Source organism: Giraffa tippelskirchi, chromosome 8 (assembly GCF_054371585.1).
Source record: "Giraffa tippelskirchi isolate mGirTip1 chromosome 8, T2T-mGirTip1v1.2.pri, whole genome shotgun sequence".
Taxonomy (NCBI): domain Eukaryota; kingdom Metazoa; phylum Chordata; class Mammalia; order Artiodactyla; family Giraffidae; genus Giraffa; species Giraffa tippelskirchi.
The window spans coordinates 136,527,566-136,553,387 of NC_137282.1; the positions used below are offsets into that span (position 1 = coordinate 136,527,566).

The 25,822-nt window shown below is 42.3% G+C and overlaps 1 protein-coding gene across 5 annotated transcripts in view; it reads right to left on the reverse strand.

Annotated features, from left to right (window-relative positions):
* ADGRF1 (adhesion G protein-coupled receptor F1) overlaps nucleotides 1–17,139 on the reverse strand; it is a 102,326-nt gene extending 85,187 nt beyond the window's left edge. For 3 of the 5 annotated variants that reach the window (XM_081519707.1, XM_081519706.1, XM_081519702.1), the window contains exon 1: nucleotides 16,844–17,138. The gene's annotated coding sequence lies outside the window, so the exon portion shown is untranslated. Of the gene's footprint in view, nucleotides 1–1,553; nucleotides 1,592–16,843 lie in introns of all 5 variants that reach the window. The other 2 variants (XM_081519700.1, XM_081519708.1) reach the window with 2 other exon arrangements.
* Nucleotides 17,140–25,822: the final 8,683 nt, after the last annotated feature.

Consider the following 25,822-nt stretch of genomic DNA (forward strand, 5'->3'; position numbering starts at 1 on the left):
CATTATCCTTATGTTCTGTAGATGATATATTGAATTCCCTACAGTTAAGGGTTGAAGGCTACTGGTGAGGTGGACATCAATTCCCTGGCATTTCTGGCTTGCTTTGCATGTGGCCAGAGTGGGTTCCTACCTCCAAAGAAAGACAGCTGGTGGTGAACACGGGTGTCTGGGGATGGATGCAGGTTGAACCAGTGAGCTCAGTAATGGTATGGGTTGAGAGGATGTGGGTGCGTCACCAAGTCAAGGCCTTGGCCACAGCAGAAAGACACAGAATTGTTACTATGAGATGGTTACTGACACTTAGGAACACAGTCCAAGCCCAGCTATCCAAACAAATCAAATACAGACTATAGCAAAGGCTTCTTAGGCCTAAACTTCCCAAACTACACTTTCTGGGGTAAAAAGAGGAAGCTTAGAGCCTAGGAGTCCCTCTCCTCCTCGTCAGTCCTAACCACAGGCATGAGATTCACCAGGCTCACCCTGTTAAGACTGTAGTATCGCCTTATTTCCTTGCCGCTGGCTCTCATCTGAGCAGCCCTATTATGGGCATCCTATCTAAGGGACAAGTCTATCATTTAAAAATAAACTCAACCTAGGGCTTTAAAAGAACCAAAGGAAAGACTTCCCTGGTGGTCCACTGGTTAAAACTCTGAGCTTCCATTGCATGGGGAGGGGGGTGGATCCTTGCTCAGGAAACTAAAAGAGTCCACACGTCACATGGTGTGGTCAGAAAATTTAGAAGAAGAAAAACCAAAGGAAAGGATAGTCTTCTTAAGAAAATCAACAAGTTAAAGTAGGGGCCAGCACACAGTAGGTGCTCAACAAACATTAGGCTGGTTTCTTTCCAGCTCCTACCATCACAGCCTTAGGACTGCCAGGCAGGAACAGAGCCATAGAGAGAATCTACATCTGCTCTCTGGGCCTGCTTGTATCTTAACAAATAAAGCACAGACAGTGACCCTTTATGTGGACACACTATGTGTATAGTGATACTGTCTTCTCACTGGGAATCCCTCCCTCTTGGTGAAAGGTGTTGCTGGGAACCCTTTACCTTGAGACAGGTAAACAGGATAGAACATGCAGGAAGATCCATCATGGGGGACAAATCAGAACCTTGGACATGGATCTGAGGAAACAAGTGATTTCCTACTAGCCCAGTGGTTCCTTGTATTTCACACTTGAGGGTCACACTAGGAAAGACATTCCTTCAAAGTCCCCCAGCCTTTGTGCTTGGAGACAGGGACTTCGATAAGAAAGAACAGGGGCAGAAAACTCCAAATGTTCTTCTCTCTCACCTTTGCTTCTCTGAGTTCAACCTCCAGAGGGCACTGATATTCAAAGGACTAAAGCCCAACACAGGGGCTGGGCTCTGTAGATCGCCAACTGTCCTCCCTACAGGAAAGGAAGAGCCCCAGCAGGGGTTAATTCTCTGTGAATAATTGATACTGGTGAGACTGAAACAGAGGTTGTATTAGCACTTACCTGTCATCCCCCAAATAATAGAAGGAAATCACAGAGTCATGGTTTCATGTCTGTCTTTTAGGGTCACTTACCTCCTCAGTGTGAGGTCCAGGCGTCTTGCAGGTTTTCTCTGCAAAGAACCCAACATTTCCTGGTCACGATGAGTATCTGGGTAACATCAGAAACTGGAAGAAACCTGTTGGCCCAGGAGCCAGTCCAAAGTGTTTCAGGGCCACCAGGAGGCAGCAATGATGCCTCAGGACTGTGTTAGCAAACGAGGATGGAGGTTTTAGAGTTTAGTGGCCCTGGTTTCAGACCTCACCTGTGCCTCTCACCAGCTCTATGACTTTGGAGACGTCAGGCAACCACATCCAGCCTTACCTATAAATGGAAATGGTCGTCTCATATTGTTTTGAAAGTGAAAATGTTAGTCATTTCAGTTGTGTCCCACTCTTTGCGACCCCATGGGCTCTAGCCCGCCAGGCTCCTTTGTCCATGGAATTCTACAGACAAGAGTACTGGAGTCAGGTGCCATTCCCTTCTCCAGGGAATCTACCCAACCCAGGGATTAAAACCAGGCCTCCCATGTTGCGGCTGATTCTTTATTGTCTAAGCCAATTTGGCATGGAATAAATTTATTTGGACACATGAAAAGCTAGCTCTACGCCTGGCACAGAGTAAGGGCTTCGTAAATACTAGTTCCTTTGATACCATCCTTCTCTCTACTTTAATGATATCATACAGGATGGGTAATTCCTAAGTTTTCCAACGGAAGCATCAGTCTCTTACCTGAACCTGACCTCTGCCTCCTTAAAAAATAAACTTTTTCATTTGTCTGGCATCCCTCAAACAACAAGGAAGAGTGAAAGCTGTGTGAGAACCAGAAAGCCAATCATCCTAGAGGCCCTGGGGTTGTCTGCGGATTTGTTTGCTTGTTTTTAATAATATTTTTAAATTTTTATTGAAGTAAAGTCAATTTGCAATGTTGTATTAGTTTCAGGTGTACAGCAAAGTGAATCAGTTATACATATACATATATTTACTCTTTTTTTTTTTAGATTCTGTTCCCATATAGGCCATTACAGAGTGTTGAGTAAAGTTCCTTGTACTATACAGCAGGTTCTTATCATCTTCATTTTTTGTACCCTGACTCCTGTGGAGTTGGGGGGAGTGGGCAGAGTCCTCAGGACAGGTCAATTTTTAGGGAATGAGACTGGAAGCTTACTTAGCAGGAAATTCTCCTATAACTTGAGGCTCCCTGTTTCCCATCCCCGACTTCAAGTGCCTTATATGTCTCAAGGACGATACTAAAGCCAAGTTTCATGATGAATAGAGGAAGTTCAGAAGCAAATTTTGAGTAAATACACCTCCTTATTACTCCAGATGCTCCCCAACAGGTCACCGAGCTGTTGCCATGAAGCAGGCTCAGTTCTAAGTCCTGAGACTACTGGGCCCTTAACCTCAGTGAAATTTCTGTCCATCAAAGCAGTAAACAAGGAGTCATGGCATCGTGCGATAAGCTCTGTGCTTTTGGAGCCAAGGATCACATGTCTAGGACGGAACCGTAAGAGACGGGGATCTGGGCTAGATTGAGGATGACCCACATCCTTCCCACTTGTCACGTTCGCCGCCATGATGGCTCATCCAGGCTGAAACTTCTTTGAGTTCCCTGCTCCTGTCCTGTCATGTAACCTCTGTGCCTCGGCTTATTCGTCTTAAGGAAGGACCAAAATCTAGACTTAAAATACTGTAGGCGTAGATGCAATCAGAGAAAAAAGAGAGGGGAAAATGTGAAGAAAATTAGATTTAAATGTTTTTAATGGGTTTTAAGAATTTATTGAGGCTCTCATTACAGAACAAAAGATGTTTTTTAAAAAGCTTCTCGTTGAGGATGGGAGAAGGAAGGATTGGGAGTTTCAGATTAGTAGATGGAAACCGTTAGTAGATGGATAAACGACAAGGTCCTACTGTATAGCACAGGGAACTATATTCAATATCCAGTGATAGATGATAATAGAAAAGAATATGAAAAAGAATATATATGTATAACTGAATAACTTTGTTGTACAGCAGAAATTAACACAATACTGTAAATCAACTATAAAATTTCTTTTAAAAAAAAAAGCTTCGCATTTACCAACCAATCTGGTATGTCTGGCATTGTCCTGGTTTTAGAACTGAAAGTTCCACATCCTGGAAACCCCTCAGCCCAGGACACATCAGAACAGTGGGTCATCCTAGTTCTGTTCTGAACACAGAAGTCCCAACAGAGCTCAGAGAAAACGTGCAGCCTTGTACTCAAGCCTATGATTTATGAACGTGTAAAGTCATAAACAGTCAATCTACAAGTTCCAAGTTGCTTCCTGAATATGAATGGCGAGATATGTAATATTCAACAAACACAAATATTAGATAAGTAATGAATGAATAATGGGACTACATTCAATAACAAGGAATTGCGGTTTCTTGCTCTTGACGAAATTGCCCAAAATACAGCCTACCAAGTTGCTGAGAACAATGGGCATTTCCATTTTCCTGGAGAAGCTTCACAAAACAGTCTTGGGCTGAATATTTTCGTTGGACTTTCCAATCACACCCTCCACCCTTTCCTCCATCCCTCTCTGTCCTCTCAGAGGCTGGCTAGGTGGTCTCTCTCAGCGGACTTCCTGCCCCTCTGGATTCTAGTTGGTTTGAACCAACTGATTGCTTTTCTCAACTGAAGGTCATATAGCCCTTCTCTGAAGGCTCTCACCGCTCAGCCCCGTCTGCCTCCGGTTTGGGGGGACCTGACTCCTCTCTCTCTCCCTCAGGCTTAGAGATGTTAACACTTGTGCCCTGGGACCGACCATCCTGCAGGGGATTCCCAACAGCCTGACCACACGTTTGTAAATCATCCCTTTGTAAACTTCTCTTAGTTTATCCCACTGAATGTGCCTTTTGTTTCCTGCTGGAAGGCTGACAGATACAAACATCAAGAGAACATCTTGCTCAGTGATTTCTAAACATAAGTTTGGGAACAACTCTGGGCCGGACATATCAGAATCGCTTAGGGAGATTTTTGAAAGGATGGATTCCTGGACCTCACACCTGGAGAACTCAGAGCCATCTGGGGTGAGGTTTTGCAACCTGTCCTTCCTTCTTTTTCTCTAAATTTATGAATTATATTTTAATAAAATGTGTACATATATAAAAATATTTCCCCTCTCTGTCTCGCTATCTTTCTCTCTCTCACACTCACTGTATTTCTAACAACTCCCTTGCTGAGTCTGGGGCATGGTCAGATCTGGGAAGGGCTCACTGCTGAGGCCTCTGGGACAGCTAGGCCCTCTTTCATCATCAGTGTTTTTTGTTCTCACTTCCCAGTTCACTCTCTTTGATTTCATTTTGGTGATAAACAAAAAATACAGCACAAACAGAAACTGTGTATGTCCTCTGTCCCTGATCTTCATCAGGGTAAGAATTTTGGCCAAACTTTTTCATGTTTAGAGCATTGCCAGACACAGCGCTGGCATTTAATAAGTATTTATTAAGTGAACATTGAATGGATACTTTATTAAGAACATCACAGAACTTTGTGGGGCTGAGATATGTTCATGTTTGTTACCTTGAAGAGGGTATGACTGAAGCATTATATTGGATTAAACAAAAGAGTGATCCGGATAAAGATGAATTCATCATCAAAGCTGAGTAAGTTGCTGAATATACATTTAATATCAAGCTCATGGGTTTGATTTCATTCCCCTCATCTGTCCTTTGAAGCCTGATGTGCATTGGGTGACTTATGCTAAAAGCCAGGAGGTTGCTATAGACATCAATCGAGGCCTCGGAGAGGTATTGGTGAATTGAAAGCCCAATTTATTCAGAGTACTCATGGTGCCACCTTTGATGCAGAGGTTGCTATGCATTTTCAAATGGAGTGTTCAAAACAAATATCTAGGCAAAATAATGACCCATACTCAGACAGATCTTTCCTACCCCCAAATCAATTGAACCTACCTGGTCCTCGGGATTAGGGTCGTGGCTAATTGCCTAAGAGGATGCACCTTTTTTTTTTTTCCTTTTTTCTCTTTGCTCCTTACTTTTGTTATCTTTTTGAGTGGCTAACAGAAAAATCTTTTGGCTTCCATTTTTCTGACAATATACACCAGTAACTTTTCTAGCTAATCGACCTCTTTTTGTGCCAAGATTAACTTTACTGGAATAAATTTGGTTGGAAAACATTCTAGAGGAAAAACTAAACTTCTCCAACTTTTTATATGGACTCTATTACTGATACCTTTTGTAGCATACTCTCTAAATGACCCATGGTCATCATTATGAAAATCAATGGGTGGTTTTAAGGTATTTTAAACCATTGACTGCCCAGGAGCCAAGAAGATGTATACAGATGCTTGATCTTTTAGAACTGGCCCCAGCCTGATGCACTGGCTTGGTCTATTGTCTACTCTTTACAGTCTTTCTGTCTTCTCCAGTCTTGATTATGTTTTGCTGTTGTCAAAACGCTTAATCCAAGTTGCCAAAAAGAGCTCTTTGGGTAGGTGAAGGGTCACTCAGGGGTTTTATACAAATGTATGTTTCTTCCCTGAATTATGCAGGAATTAACCTGAGGAGGCTCTTCACTATTTAAAAAATGTTGTGAAATGAGAAAATTCTAGGAATTAGCAATAACCTGATCATTCATCAGATATCTAAAAATAGTTTTAAAGGTTTGAAGAATGAAGTGTGTACTATTCAACTTAGAAAATGAGTCTGGTGAATGATTAAATCTACTTTTTTTGAATATTTGTTACTTTTTGGAGACTGTGAAGCTCCAGTTAGAGAGAAACTTCAAGTGGATAAAGAAAAGAAGTGACTACGAAGGTTTCTTGGGTTGCCTTTCTGAAAGAGGTTATAGAACTGCCAGGCCTTGTGACCTCTACAATTAGTATGACCTACTTCATTTACATGTACTGCTGCATGGGGATGGGGATGGACACTAAAGCTTCTCCAATTTCCTTATAACCTCAGAATTCAGAAGTATTCCTTCCTCATACTCCTTCCTCTTACAACTTTATGCATGATTAAGGTATGTCATCTGTAGGTTCACAATTAGGTTCAATCTCTCACAGCTTGGTTTTTGTTGGAATGTTACAGAGAAATGAAACCATCTACTGTCTAGGAGAAATGGAATTCAGGGGTTTTAAAATGTAGTATTATTGGAGCTTCCCTGGTGGTCTAGTGGTCAAGACTCCACCTTCCAGTTCAGGGGGTGCAGCTTCAATCCCTGGACAGGGAACTAAGATCCAACATGCCTTGAGATACGGCCAAAAAATGAGTAGTATTATTTCCGGTCCTTGAAAGGACTTGTATCCTAAAACATCCTGGCTCAGTTATCCCAGTACCAGCCTCTTAGCAGCATCTGAGATGCTTCTTTGCCTTATACAGTGAAGATGTATGAAATGTTAGGAGGAAAACCATGCTGAAAACGAGGTTTAGCAGAGTAACTAGCATCTACTCTAAGATACCAAATGCATATATTTATATATGAAGAAGCATAGCATCTTGGATTCAGTTTGGGCCCATGAGGTTCTTTTCTTATGTTTTTCAATTTCAAGTAGTAGAATTTCATTTTTTTAATTTATTTCTTAATTGGAAGAAAATTGTTTTACAATGTTGTGTTGGTTTCTGCTGTACAACAATGCAAATCGGTGATAATTATACATATATCACTTCCCTCTTGGACCTCCCTCCCCTCCCCTGACCCCACCCTCTAGGTCATCACAGTGTGCCAGGCTGGGCTTCCTGTGTTATGTAGCAACTTCTCACCAGCTGTCTGTTTCACACATGGTAGCGTATATAGGTTGATGCTACTTTCTCCATTCGCCCCACTCTTTCTTTCCCCTACTATATCCACAAGTCTGTTCTTTTTATTTGTGTCTCCATTCCTTCCCTGCAAATAGGTTCATCATACCATTTTTCTAAATTCCACATATATGTGTTAATACACTATATTTGCTTTTCTCTTTCTGACTTACTTCACTCTGTAAAATAGGCTCTAGGTTCACCCATCTTAATAGAACTGACTCAAATTCATTCTTTTTTTGGTTGAGTAATATTCCACTAAATATACATACCACCTTTTCTTTATCCATTCATTTGTTGGTAGACATCTAAGTTGCTTCCATGTCCTATCTACTGTAAACAGTGCTGCTATGAACATTGAGGTACATGTGTCTTTTTCAATTATGGTTTTTTCAGAAGATATGCCCAGGGTATATTCTTCCCTGGTGGTTCGGGCCGTAAAGAATCTGCCTGCAATGCAGGAGACCTGGGTTCGATCCCTGGGTTGGGAAGATTCCCTGGAGAAAGGACTGGCAACCCACTTCAGTATTCTTGCCTGGGAAATCCCATGGACAGAGGAATCTGATGGGCTGTAGTCGAAGGGGGTCTCAGAGTTGGACACAAATGAGCAACTAAGCACACACACACAGTAGTCTTAGTCCTAGTCTTTTAAGGAATCTCCATATTGTTCTCCAATCTTATCTTCTTAAACTGCTATAAAAACTCTAAGATGTTCCAGGCACATTACTCCACCTCTCTGTGTTAGATGTCCCTCCATAAGACACAGGCCCCTTATTCTCACTTCGTGTTTATATCTCAGGAACCAAAACTCAAGCAGTAGAACATGGAATGGCTGGTCTCTGACTGCCTGGAATTGGTCAAGCAAGGTATTTGCTGTTCAAGAAAAAAATGTCCTCTCATAGCTACACAGAGACCTGGCTTACCCTGTAAGGCCCTCTCGCAACTTAGTCATCACTCCACCCAGTTCTAGAGGAGGAGTCATCAAATGATTCAAAACATTTTCATTCAAAAATAATAATAAAACTGACAATGCCTTCCTTTCAGGCCACAACACGAAAATCTCCACTGCCAGAGGGAGAGACGGCTTTTTACCTGCAAAGATTGGCAAACGGGGCCCTTTGCCACGGAGAAGTTTGCCTGTGGTGCCGCAGTGGCTGAGAAAGAGCAAACATATTCTTGGAACAACTGTTTGGTTTAATTGCTGAGAAGTCAATCTGGCCAAAACTGCTTGCTTTTAGCAATTTTTGTTGAATATGGTTCTCTGAGAAAACATCAAGTGACAGAAGACAGCAGGGAAGAGGACCAGTTTTAAGGCCAAAGGAGTCAAAAAAGCATAAAAGGAACCTACTTATCTCTCCATTCTCACGAATACATGGGTTTGGGATTGATTGACCAGTTTCAGGTACAACAGGCATTGAATAGCCTTGATCTGGGCTCCGATTGGGACCTAAAAATGATGGAATTTTGGAGCTTCAAGGAGCTTTCAAAATCCTTTAGGCTATTTCTTTCCTTCTACAGATGAAGAAGTAAATTCAGGGTTTGACTTAACTGAATGTTTCAGAAACTGAGTCAGTATTAGAACTCAGTTCTCCCAATGGTGAATCCAATACTTTTTCCATGTGTCACTCAAGAAGCTTCCCTGGACTAACAGCCTAAATTATGGAGCACAGTCTTTAGGTCAGATCCACTTGTGGAAAATAGAGGCGCAGAGGAATGCCAACTATTACAGGAACGTCCCAAGAAAGACTCGAAATCATGATACTCATGGGGGCCCTAGTCCCTCCAGAGTCTGTACTGGTTTCCTCTTAGAGACCTAGCAGAATGTGGAGGTAACATTTTAGGGTAAACCAAATGATCTTACTTTTTAACAAAAAATTATTTGACGGCACCGGGTCTTAGTTATGGCACGTGAGATCTTTAGTCGTGGCATCTGGAATTTAATTCCCTAACCAGGAATCAAACCCAGGCCCCCTGCATTGAGATCAAGGAGTCTTAGCCACCAGACAACCAGGGAATGGTCTTGCTAAATGGTCTTGCTTTTGATGGCAGCCCTGATTTCCAATCCTTGAAGAACAACACACCTGCCAGACCTTGTTATGGTTTAGACACTTCACACAGTCCATCCCAGGCTTTGAGAGAGCCAGGGCCTGGGGTAGTCACAGCCATCCTAGCTGGCCCAGGAGTAGAAGCCAAGATACCAGTTGTCTCTGGCCTTCAGAAGTAGCCCCTGTGCACTGAAGGGAAGGAGAGGATTCATGTACAAGAGCACAATGAAGGAGCTCCCTTGGGTCCGTTTTGTCATTGTTGCTGTTGCCTTTGGGCCATGAATACCTCAAGGTTTCAACCGTCCCCCTCTGTGGGTTGGCTTCCCCTTTAGGTCTCCAGCCCTAAGTCTTCCCTTGAGACGAGTTCTGTATCTCTTCTGCTCTCTGATGTCTCCAGAAGGATATCCTCTATGACCTCCTTCCCATCAAACCTGAAACTGAACTCACTCCTCCCCTGAAAGATGGACTTCTCCATTTCTCTTTAAAAGGAACCACAAAAACTAAACCCACTACGATACTTCCAGTCATACCTCTGAGTTATTTTTGGATCCACTTCCTCTTTCGGACTTCCACCTGGCATATCAGTTGGCCCCCAAATCTTATCAAGTCTCCTTGTGTAGAGTTTTCTTTTATTGCCTACATCATGCTAGAAAAACAAGTCACTACCCCAGGCTCCTCACCTCTGTCTCTAACTTAATCCATGCTGCAGGCTGGTTACGTTTGAGATAATACATTCCTGACGGCTGAGTCACCCCGGTGTCGGTGGTGTGTGACAGCAGCCTTCGCTAGGTGGCTCCAGGGTCTCCCCCACATGTCATCCCTCCATGCCTTGGCACTGGTTGGTTTCTTTGCATGGAATGCACCCCACCCTGTCCCCTTTGTCCTACTTGGTCAACTGCCTCTTGTCCTTTAAAATGGAGCTAAAGTGTCTCTTCTTCTTTCACCCAACCTCACCTCTAGAGGAAATTTGATCTCTTCCTCTTTCACAACTCACCAGGACTCTTACATTCCTCTCCTAGCACATGGAGTTGCATCTACCTTCCTGCTCGGCCTTGGCTTTCAAACTACTGTTCTCAACCTTTGCTCTATATTACAGACACCTCTAATAATGTGATTTTAAAAAATACTAATGCCCAGATCCTTCCCTCTGAGATTCTGCTTGGGTGGTCTTGGGTGAGACTCTGGCATTTTTCAGTACACCCCCAGGTGACTCTAATGTGCTGTTGGGATGAGAAACATGGTATTAAGGCTCCTGTAGGATAGGGTTTCTGCCTTATTCTCCAATCCTCAATCAGCCCTCAAGTAAGCGCCTTCTAAACATTCACTGAACCAGAGGAAGGGCCCCAGGTCCTCTGCCTGTCCTCTGCTTTTCTCCTTATCTCTTCTCATTGGGCATCTTCACCACTCCTCAAAAAAAAAAAAAACGCGCCAGGAACAAAACCTCGGTAAAATGCCACTTGAAGGTTCAGAGAGTTGGGCCACCTGGAGTCAGCATAGGTGGGAGGGGACATAAAGTATGACCACAGTATTTCAAACATGGTAACATAAAAATGGAGACGGAGCACACTGTAAATATCCATTTCCCCACCTTTAATGTTTCTTCTCTCTTTCTGGACCCAGAATGTGGGAAAATGTCTCATCAACCAGCACACCTTTGCCCTGAGGAATTTCAGAAAAGAAAACCGATGCTATATTTATGCTTTTCTAATGTTCTTAGCCAAGCATCCTCAGTAAAAATGGAATCTGGGAAGATTTGGGACCCCCTCCCCACCCACAGCTTCCTCTCCAGCACTCCCTTACTCAAACAGTGTTCAGTCTTTCTCCCTTTCTTATCCCTTTATATAAACATTTAGGTGAAAATAACTGATAAAGGGCTGTTTGCTTTCTTTTTTCTCTGTGATAAAATTATCCCATCTTCCTTATACAAAGTTCAGAAAATTAAAAAAAAAGCAAACATAAATAATAAAAATACTGGTACCACCACCATGTGAAAAATCAACAACTGTTAATATTTCAGTGGTTTTGTTGTATACTGCACATCTATGTAAGGAAAATATATATATAATGTATATACGAGTGATGGTTTATATGTGAGAAAGAAAGAGGATAAAGCACATATTAACTTTCCATGTGGGAAAATCTGTCTTCACGCTGCACTAACTTGCTTCTTTACCTACCCAAAGAATACGCACTCAGTCCCACAACCATTAGACTGAAGTGTTCCTGAAGATTCCAAAGAAGAGATGGAAGAGGCTTTTCACCTTGCTTACCCACAGCTCTCATGATCATTGTCCCAACCTCAACCTCAGCCTTCCTCTCTGCCGAAGTTCATTTTCCCCGGCACTGGCTTCCGCGTGCCCAGATCACTCTCCCAGCTTCTCTGTGTTTCCTTTCTTAGACAGAGCAATCAGTTCACCTTCCATTCCTTCAAGCTGATATCCTCACCCTTGCCCTCTAAGTGGAGAAAGACCTTGTGGTTCCTAGAATATGTCTTCTTAGAGAGTAGAAGGAGATTGTTAATACAAAAAAAGAGAAGGAAGGAAATACGGATGGGAAGGGGAGGAAAGAAGAAGGTGGCAAGGGAGAGAAAGAAGAGAAAGAAGGAAAGAAGGAAACTTGAAAGAAATATAAATATACATTATCTTAGAAAATGATTAGGTCATATTACTTATAGTTTTGCATGTTTATTTTCACACTCAATGCTATATTAGGATGACTATCCTCTTTTTAATTAGAAACTGAACAAGAGACACAGAGAGTGAAAACGCAAACAGCAGCCCTCTGGTGTGGGTGGGACTCTGGGCCTGGAGGGCTTTACTTAGTGGAGGGAAACCTCTATGTCAGGACAGACCTTATTTAACAAGGATTTTACCCATGACATAGGTACGTGGGGTCATTTTTGCTGCCAGTTCTTTGTGGAAGTTGTTGGCTTCATTTGTTGAGGACTACTCTAAAGTACTATTCTTGAGTAAGGGCTTCCCTGATAGCTCAGTTGGTAAAGAATCCACCTGCAATGCAGGAGACCCCAGTTTGATTCCTGGATTGGGAAGATCTGCTGGAGAAGGGATAGGCTACCCACTCCTGTATTCTTGGGCTTCCCTTGTGGCTCAGCTGGTAAAGAATCCTCCCACAATGCGGAAGACCTGGGTTCGATCGCTGGATTGGGAAGATCCCCTGGAGACGGGAAAGGCTACCCACTCCAGTATTCTGGCCTAGAGAATTCCATGGATTGTATAGTCCATGGGATCGCAAAGAGTCGGACACAACTGAGTGACTTTCACTCTAACTTTTCATTCTTGAGTACAGGAGACAGGAATCTTGAAAGACACAGTGTCTCACAGGAGTCCTTCCTTTAGGGCCAGGTGGGGAGACCTTCCCACACGTCCACACATCATCGTGACAGCACAGGGGCCTACCAACACAAGTGGGTCTTGGGAACAAGCACCAGGTATCCTCCGTCCTCTGCAGATTCCTAGGTCTTGGTGCAGGACTGCTGGTAAAAGGCTGCGTGAATATTGGGGGCTATAGACACACAACAAAGAGGATTCCAGGTGAATAGAGAACTAAGATGCAAGGAAAGTTATACTTTTCTTCTCCCGAACTGGCCATTAGAGAAGATTCAGATTTAGACTCTTGAGTGGGGGCTGGCAAATCAGAGCCCAGTGGCCAAATCCAGCCACACTCATTTAAGTGTTGCTATATTGTCTTCTGACTTACAGTGGCTAGATTGCAGCATTGTGGCAGAGACCACATGATTCACAAAATCTAGGGGATTTACTATCTGGCCCTTTGTCGAGAAAGTTTGCTGATAACTGACCTAGAGAAATTCATTCTAGTTCCAGGGAGTCCCAAATGGAGGACTCCTAGTCTGCTTTGTTGCTGTCTTCCGGTCGTGGAGTAAACTTCATTCTTGGTAGAAGGGAGGGATGAGCAGAATGCCTACCCTTCAGTCGAAGGAGCAGGTTTCTCCCAGAATCTAAGCCCTCAGGCCTGTTAGGACAGAGTCTGTTGGGGGAGGACGAACCGGTTTCTTAGAGCCAGATCAGGAATCAACTTCCTCCAAGAGCTTCCCATCCTCCACACCCAAAACCATAACTGTAGAAACACCCTCTAGCAATCTTCTGTGGGGACCTGAAGGAGGTTGAATCATCCTAGTGCTAACTGGGGAACGTTTTACAAGTTAGACCACAAAGGAAGGTTTAACCCATGGAAAACCTTTCTGTGAGGGATTTGTTCTTGAAAAACAATGCAATATGATGGTGCAAGGCTTTGTCTTTGGAGTCAGACAGGCATGGGCTTGAGTTCTATTGATTGAGGGATCTGGGGCAAGTTACTGTTGTTCTGGAAACTTCTCTTGAGTCATTTGAAAAATAGGAAGAAAAATAGTAGCCTCCTCATAGGGTCATTATGAGAAATAGATTAGATATTGTACCAAACAAAATATTTAGCACAATTCACAACAGACACAAATAGTGTTCAGTGAATGTGCACTGTTATCATCATGACGACAATCTTCTGGCTGACTCGTGTACAAAGAGAGCATCATTGTCATTTTCTAAAAAGTTTTCTTACACATTAGTATTAATGGTCCTGGAAATTTTTAGGCATTTAATAAATGGTAATAGAGATCTAGGTTGAAGATTACTTTAGCAAATGGAGCATCTTTGAAACTGTTTGAATCCGTGAGAAGAAATAGATTTTATGATAGAACCAATTATGTACACTTGTGCGTGTGTTTGCAATGGAAAAAAATGCTCATGGCGTGCATAACCTTCTTATACGCGATGCACTTTGATATTTTCTACTATGTGTTTAAATGGTGGACATAATCCACTCAGATTTATAACCCACTGAGGGGTTGAGATCCACAGTTTGAGAAAACACACTCTGGGGAATTATTGACTTTGAGTCCTGAGGCATGAATGTCTCTTATTTCTAACACCAACATTTTTGGCAGTTGGGAGACTTATAACACCTCCCACAATGATTTGTTTTATGTTTCTATGTCTTGCATCGTTAATTATATCTTTTGAAGTCAAAACAAAGTTGTTTGCTTTCTTAGAATATTGCACAATTTTCTTTTGGAGTGATGGAAACAGAAGAGTTCTCAAAGATTGTTTTCAGGTGCAAATGAATTTATGTTTATGAAAATTAAAGAAACAGATTTTTCTGTCTTCCACAGGAAATTTTGTAACTCAAATTATGGAAGATGAACAGATACCCAAATTATCTGTCTATCGTGGTCTACCCTGGGATGTGAAAGTTTCTCAGAGAAGGGTTTTGAAGTAGAGTTGATCCCTTTGAAGTGGTATAGATTTACCATACTGTGTGTTAGCTTCAAGTGTGATTCAGTTATACGTGTATATTCCTTTTTCAGTTTCTTTTCACTTATAGGTTTTTACAAAATACTGAGTATAGTTCTCTGTGCTACACGGTAGGTCATTATTGGCTGTCAATTTTATACATAGTGTGTGTGCATGCTCAATCAGTTGTGTCCGACTCTTTGTGACCCCATGGACTACAGTCCACCAGGCTCCTCTGTCCACGGGATTTTCCAGGCAAGAAGACTGGAGTGGGCTGCCATTTCCTATTCTAGGGGATCTCCCTGACACAGGGAGTGAACTGGTGTCTCCTGCGTTGGCGGGCGAATGACTTACCTTTGAGACACCTGGGAAGCCCACATATAGCAGTGAGTATCTGTTATTCCCCCAAATCCTAATTTATCTCCTCCCCCTCTCCCTGAGAAGGGATACAAAGCAAAATATATGTTAAAAAAAACCAACAAAACATGATCAGTCCTTCTGGTTCCTTTCTCCACATATTCCTACACTACGCTGCTAATGAAAATTGCTGAAAGCCTGAATGCCAATGACTTATCATCAAGATGTTCTGTTCTAACTCTTCTTCCTGTATCTACATTCTTCCTAATGTTCTAAATTATGATTCCCTCTGTCACTGACAGAAACACAGGCAGTACCTACTATTTTTGCCCAGGTGTCTTAATCAGAATTCTGACCATAAAGACTCTGGGTTGAGGCTCCGAGACTCAGAGGCAAATTCCTGCTGCAGGACTCTACCTGCATTCCAGGGCCACCGTGTGCTTCCAGCACATTCTACTACCCACCATTCTGAGCCAGACCAGCCCACCCAGCAGGAATCCAAGTCCTCAGCCTCTTTTCCTATTTCACACACATTTTCTAATCTTAGTCCCTTATAACCTGTTGGCCTTTGCCCCCAGCACAATTTTCAACAAGCTACACTCAGCTAGTTTGGGAAAAGCTATTTGAGTTTCAAGTTTCAAATTTTTTACTTGAGCCTTTATCCTTCCAAAATTATACCTGAGATAAATGCTACAGAGAAAACACTAAAAATATTAGTGTTATAGTGTTGGCTCTTTTTCTTTCTTCCTCCCTTTCTTTCTGTTTCTTCCTTCCTTCCTTCTACTTTGCTGAATATTCTACCTTCTCTTCAATGAATTATGAGGTGAGGGATATTTTTTAAATTGCTTAAGAGAAAACTATACTCTTCTCCCTCTAAAATTTCAAGAAACTTGCGTTTAAGATTTCATCATACCTGGTGTGTTCATAGCTGAGTCCCAGAGGTGAGATGAGAAGAGGACGTTTTCTGACGAGCAGTAATTAAAGGGAAAATAACCTGGTCCTTCTCTTTGTCATTTGGTAGCTGTATGGCTCCAGAAAGTTTCCTTACTCTACCTATGCCTCAGCTTTTGTTATCAGAAAAATGAGGCTAGTAATAGTATGTGACTCACATCATCGATGTGAAGATAATCACAACAAGCACTTAGCGTACTCACTGGCTCCCAGGCAAGCACACCATCCATAATAATGATAATTATTATTGTTCTTGCCATAGGAGTTCTAACCCAGCTAGATCCCCTACAGGAGGAAATGTGTGGTGATAATAAAATGTTTGTTTATTATCTTGGTTGTGGTGACAATTTCACGGGTGAATGTATATGTTCAAACCCATCAAATTGCATACACTGAATACATGCAGTTTCTTAAAATATTAATCACATCTCAAAAAAGCTTAAAACAGTAGAGTTGGCAAGCATGCAAATATGGATGGAGCACCAATAACATCTGTCTCTGCTAGAAACCAAACATACTATTAATAGATATGTTTTTAAAATTATTTTTTCTAATTGAGCAGTAGAAATGGCAGAAAACAAACAAGCAAAAAACCAAAACAAACAAACCAAAATTCCGCAAAAGCCAGAGCCCATAATCCTGGCTAGAAAGAGGACTCCAGCAATGTAACAGAGGGAAAGCTATTTCCAGTCTCATCGAGAATTTCCCACCTAGAGGGGTGGAATGGAGCTAGAGGTGGGAGAGAGGTTCAAGAGGGAAGGGACGTAGATATACTTGTGGCTGATTCATGTTGATGTTTGGCAGAAATCAACACAATATTGTAAAGCAATTATCCCTCAATTAAAAATAAGCACATTCAACTTAGAAAAAAAAAGAATTTCTCACCAATGAATAGCCCGTCCTGTGAACAGAAGCTGTGGGAAGGACTCCCAGGAAGAAGACGTGACCTCGTGAGCGTCCTCTGACAGATCATCAAAACCTTCAGAAACCACTGTGGCTGTTCCAAACAGACTCCCCAGGGCCAAGGGGTCCTAGGAGTTCCCTGCTCTTCCTGACACTCCCTGAAAAGCACACTGTAGTGATGGAATGGGGTTAAGTGGAGGTGCAATCCCGAAGATTCCCCACATTGGTTGGGGGAAGGTTCCCACGACATAGTTATGGGGAGCAGATAATCTGAGGCAGGATAAGGAGGATGAGCTGCAGCTTTTGTTTTGCAATGTTACCCAGAATTCCGCAGACTCCACAACTTTGACCCTATGTCCTAGAACCACGAGTTGGGAGCAGGAAAGCTGGGGATATGGGGTCACACATGTCCCCAGCTCCCAGGGCTTCCTGCCAGTACCCCATGCACTGTAGCCTGCCAAGCTTCTCTGTCCATGGCATTTCCCAAGCAAGAACACTGGAGTGGGTTGCCATTTCTTCCTCCAGGAGATCTTCCCAACCCAGGGATTGAACCTGCATCTCCTGCATTGGCAGGCAGATTCTTTACCACTGAGCCACCAGAGAAACCCACCTTGGCCCTTATAAGGATTAACAGAGTACACGGTGACCTCTGGCTCCTGGCTCAACCCACAAGATTAGTCGAAGGTAAACATTTTGCAATATACATGTTAAAAGCTGATTATCTAAGTCTCCATCTGAAGAAATTTAGCTAAAGACATTCCCCTGGCATTTCCCAGCCTCCAATGTTTTGGCCCTGAGCCCTGGAGACCCAGGAGGCTGAGAACAACAAAGACATTTTGCCTCATGCTGAATTCTCATCTCCTACCATTTCCTGTCATATCCACAGCTGTTCTCCGTGCTGCGGCTTCACAAGATGCAAGTCACAACCCTCTGACTGGAAAGGACTCTAGGGAACATCCAGACTGTCCCCCTACCTCTTAGGAATTACACTCAAATCATAAGACATGCTCATGGCTTTGTGAACAGGATCATCCTTAAATCCACCAGACCCTTTCCAGAATGAAGTTTTCAGGGTTGGCCATCCTGAAGCAGTCAGAGATGCTCCTTCAAGTTCCCCCAACCTTCCACCCATGTGCAGAATCTTGAATTTGCACTCAACAGGGGCCTTTGATAACACAGGTACCATTGCCACATATGATGGAGACCACAAGTTTCTGGTCATGTCCCTGGGTTGGGCCAGGCCCCTTCATGATGGACAAAATCAAGTTGCATCTCAGGACTAAGAATGAGTTAGAGGTGACTGTGCAGTTTTGAACCTGAATGACCAAGGTGCCCTCTCTGATGGAATTAGCAAGTCAATATACCTGTTGCTGATTCATGTTGAGGTTTGACAGAAAACAACAAAATTCTGTAAAGCAATTATCCTTTAACTAAAAAATAAATAAATTAAAAGAAAAAAAAAATAAGCGGAAGAAAGGTGGTGTGGGGACGACAAGAGAGTAGATTCATGGAGTCATTTTAGAGGGTGTTTAGACCTTCATTCTGAATCCAGAAAGGATGGATCTCATTAGGTAAATGAAACTATTTCTGAAGACTTAAGGTGGGGTTGATTGTGCTATTATATGTCACAGGAGATAGCTAGGAAAATAAGAAGAGGACACTATAAGATAACACTATGCTGTGTGTGTCGTGCTTAGTCACTCAGTCGTGTCCAATTCTTTGAGACCCCATAGACTGTGGCCTGCCAGGCTCCTCTGTCCGTGGGATACTCCAGGCAAGAATGCTGGAATGGGTAGCCATTCCCTTCTCCGGGGGATATTCCCAACCCAAAGATCGAACCCAGGTCTCCCACATTGCAAGCAGATTCTTTACCATCTAAGCCACTAGGGAAGCCCAAGAACGTTGGAGTGGGTAGCCTATCCCTTCCCCAGGGGATCTTCCTGGCCCAGGAATCAAGCCAGGGTCTCCTGCATTGCAGGCAGATTCTTTACCAGCTGAGCTACAAGGGAAGCCCATAAGATATCACTAGAAATCACAACATTTATACATATAATAAAATAATAGCATTCTTCCATTTCCAGTAAAATCTCTAGGGAAAAGGAAAATTACAGGGGAGCAAATAATGTTCCCTCTCCCAAAGTCAACCTTGAATTCTCTGCTAATCTTGGGATTTGAGAATAGTTCTCGAGTTTCCCCAAAGCCATCTATCTTGAGTAGACAATTCCCAGTTCATACATGACTGCTTTCAAAAGTCTTGACACATACTCTCCTCTGAATACATTATAGTTTGTCACTGTGCCTCTGAAGATGATTCAGATTCATATTCAGAATTTTCAAAAAGTCTCTAAATCCAAAATGAACTAAAAAAAAAAAAAAAAGATTAACAGACCTATTACCCCCCTGGTGCAGCCTAAGACTACATTGAATTTTTAGCAGCAATATGGTAGTCACAGTTGACTTTGTATTGCCTTTTGGTCAGTTTAGCTTTTTCAAACAAGCTGCTTTTTTATATGCATTTAGTTGTTTGGGTTGTTTTGTTTTTGTCTGACTAAAGGCAAACATTTACCCGTGTTAAACCATATGGTAAAGATGGTAGATGCCTACCAATCTCATTTACTGACACCTCTTTGAATGTAGATTCTGACTTATTAACCATCCTTCCCAACTTTGTGTTATTTCCAAATTAATAATCAGGTCACTTAAGACTTCTTTCAAATGTTTGATTAAAATATTGAATTGAGGAGGGAGGAAGGAAACCAAGGACACTGTGGCAGATGATAAAATTTTCCTCCATCTTAAGCGGGTTCTTCAGGATCACATAGGCTTCCCTGGTGACTCAGATGGTAAAGTCTACCTGCAGTTCAGGAGACCCAGGTTCGATCCCTGAGTAGGGAAGATAACTTGGAGAAGGGAAAGGTTACCCATTCCAGTATTCTTGCCTGGGGAATTCCATGGAGAGAGGAGCCTGGTGGGATACAGTCCATGGGGTTGTAAAGAATCAGACATGACTGAGTGAATTCCACATCAGGATCACATTGTTGTTTTTCTGTTTCTTAATTGAGGTATAGTTGATTTATAATATTGTGTTAGTTTCAGATGTACAGTAAAGTAATTCTGCTATGTATATGTGTGTGTGTATTAATTATAATATACTTTCTTTTCAGATTCTTTTCCATTATATTGAATATAGTTTCCTGTGCTATGCAGTAGGTCTTTGTTGTTTATCTATTTTATATATAATAGTATCTGTTAACCCCATACTCCCAATATATCCCTCCTCCCTGCCACTTTCCCTTTAGTAACCATAAATTTTTGTTTCTATGTCTGTGAGTCTGTTTCTGTTTTGTTAATAAGTTCATAGGTATCATTTTTTAAATTCCACATATAAGTCATATCATGTGACATTTGTCTTTCTCTGTCTGACTTACTCCACCTGATATGATAATCTCTAGGTTCATCCATTAGGGCTACATTGTTGATATAAGCTTCATACGTAAAAAGTAAGCCATTATATAAGTAATTGAACATTTTAAAAATTCTTTTTGCAATGCCTGTTTTATGGACTTCATTGGAATGAAGAGATGGATGAGGAGCGATCTCATTATAAGAAAAAAACATGTCTGTGTTATTAAATTGGAATACAAAAAAAATGATAAGCTTTCAACTCGAGGCTTCCATTTGATTTCATGACATAAAAACTTTCTAGCCTGAGATCAAAGATTAAGGCTACAGGGAGAGTTGAGAATCCATAAAATAGGTGTTGACCACGCGGAGGTCACTCCCCAGTGTGGTGATGTCACAATTACTTTATGGTTGCCCAGGCATGTGAGTCACCCTGGGCCTTGCCGTAAGTAGAGTCATAAAGAAAGGCCATTTAAAATACAATTTCCCTCTTAAAATGATGCTTCCCATTGAGTGTAAGGTGAAGAATCAGAGTAACTGAGTGGCAGATATTGACATGAATGTAAACAGGGCAGAGGGAAACAGGGCAAGTATGCCAATACTCACTTAACAAAATTGTTTAAGTGAATTAAGTCAAGTTTCTTGCCAGCCATGAATTCCTGGAGGGTAATCACAGTTCCTCAGGGACACAATCTCCCACCCAATCCACACTCTTATCTTTTCTGGTGTTCATAGACGCAGTGTGCTTGTTTGCAATCAGAAGTTTTCATTGTTAAGACTGATGTTATCCTAGCCCTGCTCTGACCTTCCCAGGCCAGTGGGCTTATGGGAAGGTCCTCTCACTGCCAGGGTATCAGAGGCCACGTGCCCTGAAAAGGGAAGAGAGAAAGCTGGAAATAGCCTCTGAAAGAGGGCTGAGAGCTGGGTAGGGAGCCCGCGGCAGGTCAACTACTCTTCTCCCTTCTTGGGTCCACGTGGAACTGAATGTGTCAGGACTGCTTCCAATTCAGGTGCAGAAACCGCACACTAGGGTGTTAGGCAAAGATGAGGAGGAGAATGAATCATCAGTGAAGGGGGTTAAGAGGTACAAAGTATTATGTATAAAGTGAATAAGTTACAAGGGTGTGATGTACAGCAGAGAGATGTAGTCAATGTTTCATAATAACTTTGTATGGAGTATATGCTATAAAAATATACAATCACTATATTGCACACCTTAAAACAAACACGATATGATAAGCCAACTATATTGCAATAAAAAAGAAAAATTTTCCTTGGACACAGCACTAAAGATGAATTTAAAAAAAGAATCAAACACCTGTCAAATGTTAGTGTATTATCAAAGAAGAATATTCATAATCTCCTGGAAGGCTATTAAAATACTTCTCCCTTTTCCAACAAAATATGTGACAAGCTAGATTTTCAACCAAAATGATATATCACAACAAATTGAATGAAAAAGTAGACATGAGAATCAAGCTATTTACTAAAAAGTCAAACATTAACAAGTTTTGCAAAAATGTAAAGCAATAAAGCTTTCTTTGTTTTGGAAAATAAAGCTGTTTTTCATTTTTAAAATGATGTTATTTATGCTATCAAGACATAAATGTTGTTATTTTTAAGTGAATTAATAAAATTTTTAATGTTCCCAATTTTAACATCTAATAAGGTAAAAATAAGAAACAGTCCAAGAACACAAAAGCTCTTTTGAGGTCTGTAATAATTTTTTAAGAGTGTGGAGGGCTCAGTGGTAAACCTGCCTGACAAGGCAGGAGACACAGGAGACTCGGTTTCCATCCCTAGTTTGGGAAGACCCCCTGGAGGAAGAAAGGGCAACCCACTCCAGTATTCTTGCCTGGAGAAATCCCATGGACAGAGGAACCTGGTGGGCTAAGTCCATGGGGTTGCAAGAGATTTGGACATGACTTAGCAACTAAACAGCAGCAAGAGGAATCTTGGAACTTAGAAGTATGAAAATTACTGCTCTAGTGTGTTTCACCTCCTTCATCATTTTGCTTTTTCTCTGCTTGCTTCACACGTTGGCCACAAATCCCCAGTTACCCCAGTTACTGCTTTTCCACCGTTTAATCCGTGACACTCTCGGGTCACATTAAGGAAAATAGTAAGCCAAAAGGTAGCATGCATGGAACTCTGCAAGGTCTGTCCCTACCACCCAGTCTGCTGGCACTGTTTTTAACTCACCCTTTAATTACAGCCTTAAGTTATAGCTCTCTGGCTGATTTCATTTACCAAGAGCTTGTTGACAAATTCAAATGAACTCACTTTGTAAGTAAGATGCATGGAGTTTGCCTCCCATTGAAATGGCCTCCCTCCTGTTAAATTATTTATTTCATTTCAAAGGCATGCTGATTTCACTTTACACTCTCACTGGGAACAAAACACTAGGAAGCTTTAATTGAATTTTAGGATGGCTGGGCACAGTCTGAAGGGCATTGCATGCAGAGGCTGACTAACTAATATGGACAAATTTCTGGGGTTGTTGCTGAGATTAATGGCTTAGAAATAAAAAGTGTTCAATAAACAGGATATGCTCAGAAAATGATGATTGTTACAAAAGCCTCTCACTTGCCTTGTGAGTTACTTATTTTTATCATACCCATCTTACAGATGAGAAAACAAACATTAAGAAACTCCTTCGAAGTCACCCAGGTAGCATAGCCAGGCTTGGAACTAGACACTCACTTTGGAGCCCATGTTTTTAACCACTATACTTATGACTTTTATTTGCTAGAAATTTATAAAGGCTTCAAGTAAGACAGACTTTTTCAAAATGTTATTTTATTCTCCCAATGGTCTTTACAAATGGTGCAATAATCCTCTGCCATTTAAATTCCTTTGAGGGTTTTCCAGAAACAATTATACATAAATTTACAATTACTTAGTGCTGATCTTATCAATACTGTTTAAAAAAAAAGGAATGAGATGACATGAGATGACAAATATTAAAGAAGACATGTGGGTAATTTGCCATCAGATCTTTCAAAAAATAACATTTCTCAGGGAATTCCCTGACCATTCAGTGGTTAGGACTCTACTTTCACTGCCAAGGCCCTGGGCTTGATCCCTGGTCTGGGAACTTCCCAGGTGGCGCTACTGGTAAAGAACCTGCCTGCCAATACAGGAGATGTAAGAGACTCAGATCCGATCCCTGGTCAGGAAGATCTCCTGCAGGAAGTCACGGCAACTCACTCCAGTGTTCTTGCCTGGAGAATCCCATGGACAGAGCTACAGTCCATGGGGCCGCAAAGAGTTGGATATGACTGAAGTGACTTAGCACGCATGCCCTAGGAACTAAGATCCCACAAGGCACGTGGCACAGCATAAAGAAGAAGAGAAAGGAAAATAAAAATGATTATATCTTTCCTCAGGTGAAATTCTCTCTCTCTGTGGCCCTAGTTATCTGTATCACTAATAACTCCCTTATTTGAGGTTCTGGATTCTGGATCCTACAGGTTGCAAAGTAGTATTACATTTATTTGCTACTCAGGAAGATTGGGCCACAAGCTAAGTTAAAAGATGAGCAGGGCAGAGGATGTGTATCTGTGTGTCAGTGATGCAAATTTCTGTTATTATTTATTATAATAACCGTAGCGGTGTTTTCACTTCACCAGGCCCTTCATTCTGAGGGTCAGGACACAGGTCACAATTCATATCTACCTTCTACATACCCGCTGAATAAGGGACAATTCTCATTTTACTTCCTGGGGAACGGAAAGCATTAACTGTAGAGTTAAGGTTAAAAGCGGTTAATTGAGGGAACCAGAAGCAGATGTGTTCTAAGAGTTGAATCATTAACAAACAGAGTGTTTAATGAGTAAACACTGGAGTCAAAGTCAATTATGCCCAAGTGGTTCAATGTTTTTCAGTGGATAAACTGAGGCAGCATGAGAGGGTTCCGAGTTCTCAAACCAGCTTCCTCTTCAGGACCAGAGTTTCATTTTAGTTTTGCACAGGAGAAAGCTGGCCTCAGTTAGAATGGATGCGAGAAGGAACCAGCTGTTTGGTCTCTCTTCATGTTTATAATTAACAAGAAAAATAAATAAAAACAGAAGCAACATCCAAAGAGAACTGAAAGATGCCTCATCCCATATAAGAGAACTTAGGGAAATGTTGCTTTTAGAGATTTGTACGTGTTGAAAAGAAAAAAGGAAACCCAGAGTTTTGCTGTGGATCTCATGGACAACCAAGGGTGGGTAACACCAGCACTCTGTACTCTCAAGTCTGAAGACACCAGCTCTGAAGATGTCAGAGCAGTGCTGGGACTGTCTTTGAAAAAAGCACCCGAGTATAAATAGAAATCTGGAGAAGGAAATGGCAACCCACTCCAGTATTCTTGCCTGGAGAACCCCATGGCCAGAGGAGCCTGGAAGGCTGCTGTCCATAGGGTCGCACAGTGTCGGACACGACTGAAGCAACTTAGCAGCAGCAGCAGCATAAATAGGAGTCATTTGCACTCATAGAAGGGAGTGTTTTAACTCACCACAAACTCAGCTTCTGCTACTTGAGAAAAGGATCAGGAGTGCACAGAGGACCAGAATGGCAAACCCCTTGGCAGAGACGACAGTGGACGTCAACAGAATAGTACCTGGGACACCTCGGCCAGTTTGATGGAGACCTGGCAACACCTGACCAGGAGGGTCGGAACTGTCCCCAGGTCTGAAATCTACTCCCTGCCCTGAAGAATTTTGGGGTGGTGGGGAAGTGATATTGAGCCTTTCATTCAAGTTTGCACTTAGCAAAGTAAGCAGAACACAGCAAAACCAGATACAAAGCTACAGAAAGCTCTGATCTTGCCCTCGAAGACAAAGCCCTTCGCTCTCCAGAATGGCTGATGGGCGACCCGGGTGAGAGGAAGTCCTTTCAGGAGGCTTGTCTGTGTTCTCCTTTCCAAGGCTCTATGGTGAGGATTTGCAGGATTCTCTGTGTGGGGTGACAAATATTTTGAAGCATGCTGGAGATATTTTTAGGAAGAATGTGAAGTGTGCCCAGCCCCCCCCCTCCCCCGGCCATGGAACAGGATAAACAAAGGCTACATAACTCCTTGCACGGGAGAAAGCATTCCTTCCTTTCACCATGATAATATTTCTGTGAGTCAAGCAAGGATGTGGGTGGAGGGCCAACCCAGGACAAAGCTGCAGCAGTCTCCTGTGACTGTTATCTCTGTCTCCTAAAACCTGCAATAGCTAAAAAGAAAGGGAGAGAAAAGAAAAAGAAAGAAACCTCAGGACTTCCCTTGTGGATCACTGGTAAAGAATCCGCCTGCCAGTGCAGGAGACACGGGTTTGATCCCTGGTCTGGAAAGATCCCACATGTTGAGGGACAACTATGCCCGTGTACCTCAACTACTGAGCCTGTGCTCTGGAGCCTGGGAGCCGCAACTACTGAGCCCACATACCACAACTGCTGGAGCCCAAGTGTTCTAGAGACCATGCTCCCCAACAAGAGAAGCCGCCGCAATGAGAAGTCCGTACACCATCACCTAGAGAGTAGCCTCAGGCTGCTGCAACTAGAGAAAAGCCCCTGAAGCAATGAAGATTC